Source organism: Mastomys coucha, unplaced genomic scaffold (assembly GCF_008632895.1).
Source record: "Mastomys coucha isolate ucsf_1 unplaced genomic scaffold, UCSF_Mcou_1 pScaffold14, whole genome shotgun sequence".
In the NCBI taxonomy this organism is placed as follows: domain Eukaryota; kingdom Metazoa; phylum Chordata; class Mammalia; order Rodentia; family Muridae; genus Mastomys; species Mastomys coucha.
In genome coordinates, this window is record NW_022196896.1 from 136529963 (window position 1) to 136539747 (window position 9785).

Consider the following 9785-nt stretch of genomic DNA (forward strand, 5'->3'; position numbering starts at 1 on the left):
AATTAGGATATATTGGAATGCTGTGCTAGCCAGGGAACAATGCCCAATCTTAAGTTTTAGCCATTTACGAATCATTTCTTGGGGTTCCTTTATGCCTGAATAAGAAGGCATGTTGACAATTGGAAAGACTAATCTGGAACACATCTGAGTTAGGAGATGCCAATGACTGAGTGAATACCCAGGAGGTACAAACTCCCTTTGAAATCATAATGCCTCTGGTCCATGATCAGGCTTTGAATCCTGATACTGCAGACTTTACTGGAGTAGATGAGTGGGCATGGCATTTCAGTTCTGTGTAGAAAACGTCTGAAGATTTAGGGGGAGCTTTAAGGAGTAGCCATATTTCTGTAGTGCAGCAGGCTCATCACATGCAGTTTTAGCATAATTCAATGTGCTTACTATTTTGACTACCATTTAAAAAACTTTCTCAAAGATATTGGTGATATGGGTATATTTACTTTGCTGATTTTATAGAGCATCTCTTTTGTTCAAAGGGTATGATGTGATAATTTGTAAAGGAGTTGAGAATAATTTGGGAGAGAGGGAACGAAGATAATAGAGGTTCAGTTTTCTTAGAGCAAAAGCAATTCAGAAAAGCAAGAGTTCCTAAGGTTTAGTGAAATAGAAAAGTTCAGGAGGATGAAGTCATCCCGAGGTGAAAACCAGAAATTTTAATTCTTATCTGTTCTAGTATGTTTTTTTGTTTTGTTTTTGTTTTGTTTGTTGTTGTTGTTGTTGTTGTGGCTGGGATAAACACATGACCAAAAGCCTGTGGGAAAGGAAAGCATTTGTTTATCCAACAGTTCCCAGGCTACAGTCCACCACAGAGGGAATTCAAGACTAGAACCAGAGGCAGGAGCTAAAGTAAAATCCATGGAAGAACACTGCTTACTGGCTTGTTTTCCCTGGCTTGCTCAGCTACCTTTCTTCTGTGGCTTAGACCGAACTACTCAGAGATGGTACTGCTCACAGTGGAATTGGCCCTCCTACATCAATTAGCAATTAATAAAATATACCTGTAAACATGCCCACAGACCAATGTAAGGACACGCATCTATGATTGATATCCCCTCTTTCCAGATACATCTAGGTTTGTGCTGAGTTGACAAACACTAACCAGCACACTGTCTATAGTTTTCTTGGATTGATGACATCTAAAATTTTGTTAATATAATTTATTTATTTTGTAGCTCTAATTAAGGACATGTAAATTGAGTTGTATCATATTCCTTTGGATGCATTTAGTAGAACTCTGGTCACTGGTAGGTTCTATTCTTACAGGTAGGTTTGCAGGCAAGAGTTTGATACCTGTTCATTACTGTGTAACAACTATGCTCATTAGCCCTGGTCATTCACACTTCAGTTTTGGGAGAGCAGAGCTGTTTAACTTGATAGAAATTCTCTCTCTTTTTCATATTGTTACAGATATTTTCTCCCATTCCATGGCTTTCCCTTTATTTTTTTATTAGTCCCTTTTTATATAGTCCTGTCTGTCACCTTTCCATTTATGTTTAGTGTTTTAGGAGTGTGTGCGTGTATAACTGTGACTGTGGATTGAGTCCAGGGCTTTGCAGTGGGCTAGGGAAGCACTTCGCCTGTATATCCACTCTAGAACTATGTATTGCATCTAAGAAATGTTTCTATACATTAGATCATGAAGATATATTCTGCACATCATCTCCAGGGACGTCTTGTTTTCTTTTCCCTACTGTGGAAGCTCACTTAGCCACATAGTTCTCATCCCTGACCCACTGAAAGTTAAGACTTCTTTCTCTAGTCCCAAGGAGTATTGTTGACTGATAGCTCTGGGTTGGGATCATTGCAGGGGCTCTGTCTAGGACTCTGCTAAGAGAGTCACTCTGCCCAAAATTCTCCCTCTTTCCTATGGTAACCGGTATCCAATGCCTTCTCAATGGATGGTCAAAGCTCTTGGCCCCTTGCCTACATTTTAGACAATTTTGAAGGGTCAGCCCATTTCCTGAGAAATTCATGGGCTTAATGGAGACCTTTGGAGTGATAGCATTGTAGCGGAGTCCTTTCTGTGACTAATCTTTGTCTTGAGTACTGAACTTCAAAACATGTCTCAATAAACATCTTCCACACAAATTTCTGCTTCACGAGGAATCTGGGATAAGACTTGCCCAGAAGTGTCTGTGAAAGGCTTGACATAGCTTTGTGTCATCTTTCTCTATGGCTAGCCACTTGTCTTCATCCACTCATTGAAAGGTTGTTTCTTTCTCTGATGTATTGTAAAATGAGTTTAAATGAAGAGGCCATTTCTGACTTGATTTGTAACCAAGAGTTCTGTTCCATTAAAACATTTATCTATTCTTGGGCAAATGTTACACTTTTCAAATACTATGAAATTATGATGTGTTGATTTTCTGACATATTTGTCTTGTCAAATAAAATATGTTCTTTAAAAAAATATAGGCAATTGTTCTCATTTTGATAGCAAATCTACTAAAACTGAAGCAATACAGAGAAGATTATCATGGCCCTTGTACAAGGATGACACATAGATTCTGGAAGCATTCTATATTTATAAACAAACAAACAATAAATGAAATACAGACAATTATTAGTTTTTTCAATTTTATATGTTTCAAACAAGATTTTCAGGTTCAATAGAGTCAATTGTGATTTTTCTAGAGTTGAATTAATCTATACATTATTATTTTGGGGAAAAGAATGCTTTTCAGTAGTAGATATCCCGATCTATACATATGGCTTATATTTACATGTAGTCAAATTTTCTTTAATTTTATCAAGATTTTTATAACTGTCTGCATTATCAGGCATTTATTAGTGTGTTGTGTTAGAATGTGGCTCATCTGGACAGATCACACCAGGCCAGCACAGTTCCATGGGAGAGAGGTTTATTGTGGGGGAAAAGAACAAAAGAGGATGACGAAGGTGAAGAGGGAAAGAGAGTGAAGGTCAGGAAGGGTCTGCCTTTTATTTGGGCTGTGAGGAAGCCACTTGCAGATAAAGGTGGGAGGTGGACTAGGCAGACCCTAGGACTATATGGCGATTGTCATGGCAACAGATGTGCGGGTCCCTGTTAGCTATGGGTGATGTCACCATTCGTCATTGCTGGATTCGGAGATGATCTGTGACTGGAGATAACCTGCAACCGTAAAGCTGGTTCCTGACTATAAAGCCAGTTCCTGATGTCAACATAGTAGTTTTATTCCTTAATATGTCATAGGTTTATTTTGTTATAAATGTTAAATATTTTAGTAGATTTTAGAGGAGGTAATGTCTTCATATGACAGAGGAGACAGGTAATCTCCAGTGGTCATTCTGTTGTTTGAATATGGAGCTCATTTTGTCAGATGGACAAACTGTACTTTGTCCTACAATTTTAATGTGTGCTGAAACCTTGCTTTTAGTGGAATCATAAATTGGACTTGAAGCTATCTAATAAGATTGTAAGGGCATAAAGGTGTCTGCTGCTGGGCCTGATTACCTGGGTTGATTACCAAGACGCACATGGTTGAGGGAGAGAGCTGACTTCCAAAAGTTGTTTCTCCCTTTACCTTCACATATAACTTCCCCACAAACAAAAAATAAATACATGTAATAAATAGTTTAAAAATAATTTTTAGCTTTTGTTTTAATTTTCACACAGAAATAGTTATTTTTTTCCCTGTGTTTTGATTTGACATTATCAGCCATGATAAACTAGCTTATTACAACTCAACTGTTAGAACTAGTGGTTTCTTTGTAATTTTTGTGGCCTTAATGTACACATCTATTTCATTGTAGATGATTGTTTTTAATTTTTGTTTTACCAATCTTTACTTCTTTAGTGATGTTGGTATCAACCTTGTCTTATTCTTGATCTCAAAAGGAAAAATTTCAACTTTCTACTGTTTTAAGTGCTGTTGAAAATTTAGTTTTTATAGATAATTTTAGTGGATAATTTGTCCATTTACTTTTTTTTACTATATTTACTTTTGCTTTTCCATTTGCTTCTGTATCTTTAAGGCTGATTTATGTGGACATTAATCATATTCCTTTGCTCCTGATTTCCAACTGGGTTAATCCATTAGTAGGCTAGTATATTTCCTTTGGAATACTGTCTTGCTGGGATGAATCTCTATTGCTGTTCCAGAGTGCAGGCAGACTAGTGTGCCACATCCAGTTGATAAGGGTTAAAGGAGCCTCTTAAAGATGACTTTTAGAAGGATGTAACCGAGACAAACAAACTGGACACCTTTCTCTGGGCAGTAGGGAAATATAAGAATTGTTAGCGCATTTTAAAAATTGTTTTTAATATTAATGCTAAATTTTTTATATTTAAAGTTGTAAACATTCCTTCTAAACATTTTCCTGTAAATAAGCAAGACACTGGGGATGGATCAATTTGATTCCCTAATTAGCAGTTATTGAACTCTTTGCTGCTTTGATCAAAAGGACTATCAGTGTAACAGCCAGCTGGACTACCCTTACGCCAGGACCAGCCAGCTGTCTGGAATACTCCACAGATGCCTTGAAACGATTATGCAAAAGATTGAAGTTGATTGCCCTGGCTCTCGAAGCCACTGCCCCTGCCAGGACTGTTAGAAACATTTGTGTAGCAGACATTTTGCAATTGTACACTCAGTGAACCCTTTCACCTACCAGAGGTGGAGCAAGTCTCCTGGTGTAAGACCTTCTATGATTGGGACCTACTAAGGAACAGGCTATCACTGATCCAAAATACAAGCCTTAATGGCTCTGTGTGTTGTTAAAACATGAGGCTGTGATCGGCCTAAAGAAGTGTATGGTTGGTCCAAATGTGGTTATGATTGGACTGAATACCCATTTTCAGACTCTAAAGGTGGTTGCTTGGGCTCATTGAGACACTTCTGTGTTGCAATGTCAGGCCCAATAAAGACTTCTCTTTCCTTGACCACCTTTAGTTGTGTGGGCTGAACTGATAACAAAACAAGCAAGGAAGCAAGCTCACCCAGAGAGCTTTAGTGGCAGCTTGCTAGATGAAAAATGAAAAATGACAAACTCCACATCAGCTTGATAGTTGAGGACCCTGGATGTGTGTCACAAGTGGACCACATACTGCCTGGCTTCCACACCCTTAACCCTGGGCTCTCTAAAAGCTCATTTTACACTCCTAAGTCCTGGGAGCACAGTTCAGAGTACAGAAATGTTAGCAACTGACAGCGTGATAAGTGAAGAGATTCTGTTAGTGATGGTTCAGGGTGCTTGAACTTGGCTTTTCACTACAAGCACTAGGATCCCAACCAATTAAGATTTTGTTCGGCATCCATTTTCCTTCCATGTGCATTATCAACAGCTATTGATAGCTGAGGTTCTGATGACAGATCATGTCTGTTGGTGACCCTTTCCACTCACAGGAATTCAGCCTGTGGCATATGCTTGCACCTGAGTGGTCCTGGCCACACACAGTACCCAGAAGTTACTAACCAGCCTGCTACCTGGCTCACACTCCAGCTTCAGAGTGCACTTCTGACAGGCAGGCACCCCAAATCAGTTCTGCCTGTAGCTACTGAAGAGGTCAGGTAGCTATCTGCAGGCTGTAGGGCAACTGAAGAAGCAGTTAAATGGTTGCAGAGCATTAAGGAGAGAAAATTAGAGGAAAGAACCCAGTTTTTTTGTTACGAGCAGTTAACTCTTCAGGGGCAAGGGTTTCAGGGAGATATAGGCTGAGGGCTGTTACAGTAGCTGCTGCAGAGGCCAAGGGTCCCAGCGTCCTCTGCCTGAAAGGAGACTGTCACATTAGGGAGTGTCATTTGCTGTTGTTTCAGCAGTTGCTGCTGCTGTTTCCAAACTTGGAAGGAAATGAAAGCTACTAGAGTCTAATATTTGAAGCCCTTCTTACCTCCTCATGATTTTTGCACAAGTATGGTTAAAGAATCCCCAGTCAGCTGATGGGTGATATATGTAACTCCCTCACATTTATACCCAAGCTTTTAAAAGTCATCATGTTGCATTTTCCCCGTTTACCTTATACTTATGTTCTGAATGGCATAAAGTGAGGGAGAGGCCACAGAGGACTGTCTTGAAATATTTCTTAATTAGATACACTAGAATCACACCTTCCTGATGATTGATAGAGAGATTTGAGTCCCTGCTTCCAGAGAGCTTCTACTTAATAATAGGCTATGTATATAATTTTTACATATTATTTTTAAAAATATCTTCCTTGTTTCTCTCAGCCTCCTAGAGTGAGGCTTTATATTATTTTATTTTGCACAAATACATTTAACACTGTCAATTGCAAAATAAGATTGTAGTTTGATAATGGAAATAATAGTTTATAATTTCATTATGCAGAAGAATTAAATATTTTGCATATTGCCTCCCATTTTATATTTATGGGCAAAAAGATATAACAGAATAATTATGAATTCTTTCACTAGTCACTACTGTGAATTTGCCATCAAATTCAGTAGAGACACCAATATTTTCTTAATGATTTTTATTTTTTTCTGTTAAAAAGCTTTTTACTGATTCTTTTTTGGTTTCACATCATGAATCTCAGTCCCACTTACCTTCCACTCCCCTCATACACACCCTCCACCCTTTCAACCTGCCCTGGAACAGAGAAAAAAATCTTATTGTGGAAGTTGTAGTGTATCATAGTGTGTCCCACAGTATACCCTTTTGTCCACACTTTGTCCTCCTTTGCTTGCAGATGTTCATTGCAAGGACTTGGTCTGGTACAAAGCCTCTGGCTTCTGCTACTCTATCAATACTGGATTCTCACTGGGACTCCTCTCAGATATCCTGTTGCTGCCCTATGTTATGAAGTACCTATAGTTTTTGGATTTGTAGGACCTGCCCCTTCATGCACTCCAGCAGTTCATTGATGGGGTAGATGTTGGGGTGGGTCAATTAGAAGACCTGGATGTGGGGCTAAGAGGTATCTGAACTCATATCTTGCTGACTCTCCTGCTCTCATGCCCTTGGGGATGGCTCAACAGTAGCCCTATAACCAGGGCCAGCTTTACCTGTACAGAGAATTTTGGTTTCTTTAAAAACATAGGAATGTTATGAACATATGTTTTTATTTTAATCTCAGGTATGGGGTATAGGGCTGCTTCAGATTGTTCACAGAAGCTGACTATGATTTGTCTCATACTCTTGCAGGAGCACGGTTTTGCCAGCTGCAGATAGTTTCTTCAAGTGTATGACATTTAGAACCGGGGAAACTCTTGAGAGGCTATACAAATGCAAGAGTCCTGAAGGAGGTTTGAGCTGCTGCTCTTGGTGCTGGTGGTTGCTATTGTTAGTTGCTGGTTGGCAATAATCTGATAAGGAAGATCAAAATTGCTCCAAGGAACTTGATGCCCCTTATTAGCAGGAAGTAGTCTAAGGAGATCAATAGTCTCTTTCCCCTCTAGTCTTCTTTCTGTCCTACCTAGTGTTGGGTATGTGTGTGTGTGTGTGTGTGTGTGTGTGTGTGTGTGGAAAAGATAAGGGTGGAGAGGGTGGTAGAAATAGGAACCCACAAAATAGCCAAAAGTCTGGCTACATCTACTCTGCTGCCCAGGCAAGGTACAAGGCCACTTTCCTGAGTGTTCCAGCTGGTAATGAAAATGGCCAGTTCTCCCATAATCATGACCCTGGGGCCAGACTTACTGCCAGCCATAGATGGTGAGGGGCAAGTGATAGATGGGAGGAGGGCATCTCTTACTCATTTGCACAGCTGCCCAGCAGGAAAGAGACAGGGCCAGGTTACCTGTAACACCTACATCTAGGGCCAAATCTTCTGTGCTGACCAGGTGAGGGCAAGAACTGCTCTCATGACCCCATCGGACCAACTCTTCTGCCTGATGCTGGAGCATGAGGTGGTGAGGGCAAAAGAGAGCTCTTCTGCTCTCATGTCCACAGGGCCAGGTCTCCTGCCAGTTGCAGGTGGTGATGGGAAAAGGAGGAAGAGGGTATCTCTCACTCATTCATGAGGACTGGTAAGGCCAGATTTCCCATGCTTGTATCTTTGAGGGCAGATCACCTGCAACTCCTGCAAAGTGTAACTTGCTATCCCAAATAGGTAGCTGGCTAGAGGCAGGGTCAGTCCTTTGCTCTCCTGTCCCCAGGGCCAGCCCTCCCACAATGCCCATGTTAGGGATGTGGCCAGTTCTTCACAGCTCTCAGGAATCAACACTTTCCCAGGTGGCAGCCCAGACCAGGGACATCCTCCTGGCCTTTGATGGTAACAGACTCCTGCTGGTGCAAGGCCAAGGACCCTAACTGCAGCACAGACCAGGACCCTACCATAGTCCCAGGTGACATCACCTGCTACTCATATAAGGCTGTTCCTCACTACCCTGACTTTCTCTTTCTGCCTCTCTTCATTGTGCCCATATCTTTTCTATTTCTCCACCACTTACTTGCTCGTGTTAGTGGTGCCTTGTGTCTCTTTGTGTCTGGGGTCATCTTAGGAATTGTCTCAGGAGTGCTATTCCCTGCTCTCGAATTATGGCACCAGGCAGAGGTCATCTCGGGCATGGACTTGCCTGCACAGTGCTGGATTGGTGCTCATCTCAGGCTACTTTTCTGTCCAGGTCCCTTGGTGCTTGTCTGATAGTCTTCTTGGGCTCACTTTTCACCCAGTCCTGTGGGATGGTCATGTGTCTTGGGCTCACTTCAGCCTGAGTCTAGAGTCCCTGGCTTCTTTCTAGTCTCTGGCTTGCTCTGAGTCCTGGAAGCTTGTCCAGGCCTGTGAGATGTTAGACTGGTGGTCATCTCAGGCTAGCTCCCTGTCCCAGCACCCTAGCACTGGACTAGTGGTTGTTTCAGTGGCTTGCTTTTTTTCAGGGAGTGCTAGGCTACTTGTCATTCAGATGTTCATAGGTCAGAATTCTAAGCAGTAGACTTAGCCTCCCTCCTCTCTGCCACCCACTGACATGTGTCATAGCAGCCACACCTGGAATGTTTCTTGGAGCAAGCTTAATGATTTTTCTAATTTTCTAAAATTTTACATAATTTCTAGTATTTTACTTTTATAAATAATTTTACAATAAATGTAAATTTTCAAGAAGATAAACTCTTAAAAAAACATTTGGACAAATTTAATTATTGAATAACAATTTATGTACATTGTTATTTCAGATTAGAGCCATTAAAGCGTCAATAATTATTTCCTTAAACCATATGGTAAAGTAACTCTTTTAGTGAATACAGAGCAGACTTTTGTTGCCAGAATGAACAAAGACAGTTTCTTCCATTGGTCTAAGTTGCTACCGTTTTACTAACAACTTCCAAGGCCTTCTGCTTTCTCTCCAGATCTAAACCTTAATTTTGTTACTGTAGAAACAACATGGTGTCTTAGTTATTTTCTTATTGTGGTCATAAAATAACTGAAAAAATACTTAACAGCTGGTTTATTTGGATTCACAGTTCAAGGAAACATAGTCCATAGTGTTGGGAGAAGACATAGCAGTGGGACCAGGCAACCGAGAAAGGGGGGCATCTGTGCTTAGAATCTTCTCTCCTGTTCCCCTTATTTAGAACAGGACTGCAGTCCCTAGGATGGTGCTGTTCACATGCAGGGTCAAACATTTCTAGAAATACCCTTGAAAATGCATCCAAAGGAGCTTACCTCATTAATATCTTAGACATTTCTTAATCTAAACAAGTTTACAATGGAAATTAACCACCACCTGTAGTTAAGATATAAAACTTGGATAACTGGAAAGAAGTAGTGAACAATGGTTAGAAGAAGAAAAACAAAATTTGTTTCAATTATATTTCCTGAAGCCGATTCTTGTGTTGTTTTGTTTCTGTTTGGTTGCTTCAAACCCTGTTCTCCC

The 9785-nt window shown here is 40.5% G+C and overlaps 2 non-coding genes across 2 annotated transcripts; one reads left to right on the plus strand and one right to left on the minus strand.

Moving 5' to 3' along the window:
- Positions 1–2437: 2437 nt before the first annotated feature.
- LOC116089536 lies at positions 2438–2546 on the plus strand. Its single transcript, XR_004118340.1, has one exon. It is a non-coding gene; the product is annotated as a U6 spliceosomal RNA (small nuclear RNA).
- A 6246-nt stretch (positions 2547–8792) lies between these two features.
- On the minus strand, positions 8793–8921 carry LOC116089639. Its single transcript, XR_004118419.1, has one exon. It is a non-coding gene; the product is annotated as a small nucleolar RNA SNORA17 (small nucleolar RNA).
- Between the last annotated feature and the right edge of the window lie 864 nt (positions 8922–9785).